Source organism: Berghia stephanieae, chromosome 9 (assembly GCF_034508935.2).
Source record: "Berghia stephanieae isolate SIO BIC M18660-M18661 chromosome 9, UCSD_Bste_1.3, whole genome shotgun sequence".
Lineage (NCBI taxonomy): Eukaryota > Metazoa > Mollusca > Gastropoda > Nudibranchia > Aeolidiidae > Berghia > Berghia stephanieae.
In genome coordinates, this window is record NC_088368.1 from 19,568,896 (window position 1) to 19,570,517 (window position 1,622).

The window sequence follows — 1,622 nt, forward strand, 5'->3', positions numbered from 1 at the left end:
GTGGTTAAGGCATTGCACTGTGACCCATAGCTCCCGGGTTCGAGACCCGCTTCAGGCACTTTCGTTATTTTCGTTGGCAAGATTAACCCTAATTTGCTCACTTGGACAACATGGGTGATTCCTGTTAATATCCGACATCTTGTTTGAGTAATTATCTATCTTCCTTCGTGGAATGCATAGGCAACGATATCTTATGATGTCGTGGCGGAAGGGCGTAATTTCTTTTTGTAAGTAAAGATATTTGTTTTTGTTTTAGGATTTTAAAGATGTTTGCAACACTTTTAAGTCATTTCAGCACCTGTGGTATGTGTGTGGAGAAATGTTGGCATAAAGCTATGAATGAGGACAGAATATGAATGAAATGGGGAAGTCGTTTGTGTGTTGGAAGATTTACACTGGTTTTTAAATAGGTCACTTCAGCACCTGTGGTATGTGTGTGGAGAAATGTTGGCATAAAGCTATGAATGAGGACAGAATATGAATGAAATGGGGAAGTCGTTTGTGTGTTGGAAGATTTACACTGGTTTTTAAATAGGTCACTTCAGCACCTGTGGTATGTATGTGAAGAAGTGTTGGCATAAAGCTATGAATGAGGACAGAAAATGATTGAAATGGTGAAGTCGTTTGTGTGTTGGAATATTCACACTGGTTTTTAAATAGGTCACTTCAGCACCTGTGGTATGTATGTGAAGAAATTTTGGCATAAAGCTATGAATGAGGACAGAAAATGAATGAAATGAGGAAGTCGTTTGTGTGTTGGAATATTCACACTGTTTTTTAAATAGGTCACTTCAGCACCTGTGGCATGTGTGTGAAGAAATGTTGGCATAAAGCTATGAATGAGGACAGAAAATGAATGAGACGGGGAAGTCATTTGTGTGTTGGAAAATTTACACTGGTTTTTACATAGGTCACTTCAGCACCTGTGGCATGTGTGTGAAGAAATGTTGGCATAAAGTTATGAATGAGGACAGAAAATGTATGGAATGGGGAAGTCGTTTGTGTGTTGGAAGATTTACACTGGTTTTTAAATAGATCACTTCAGCACCTGTGGTATGTGTGTGAAGAAATGTTGGCATAAAGCTATGAATGAGGACAGAAAATGAATGAAATGGGGAAGTCATTTGTGTGTTGGAAAATTTACACTAGTTTTTAAATAGGTCACTTCAGCACATGTGGTATGTGTGTGAAGAAATGTTGGCATAAAGCTATGAATGAGGACAGAAAATGAATGAAACGGGGAAGTCATTTGTGTGTTGGAAAATTTACACTGGTTTTTTAAATAGGATTATCAATGCTAGTGTTATACGGTGTGATTTGGGAGAAAATATGTGAGGGGGGGGGGGGGAGCACGAGATGAAGAAAGTAAATCCTATGTAAATGGTGAGGATTATTTGTTCTGGAAGATTTACACGGGGTTTAAATTGGATTGCCATGCCGTATTATAATTTATTTTTGTAGTAAAGATATTTGTTTTTGTTTTAGCATTTTAAAGATGTTTGCAACACTTTTCAGTCATTTCAGCACCTGTGGTATGTGTGTGAAGAAATGTTGGTATAAAGCTATGAATGTGGACAAAAAATGAATGAAATGGGGAGGTCGTTTTGTGTTGGAAGATTTAC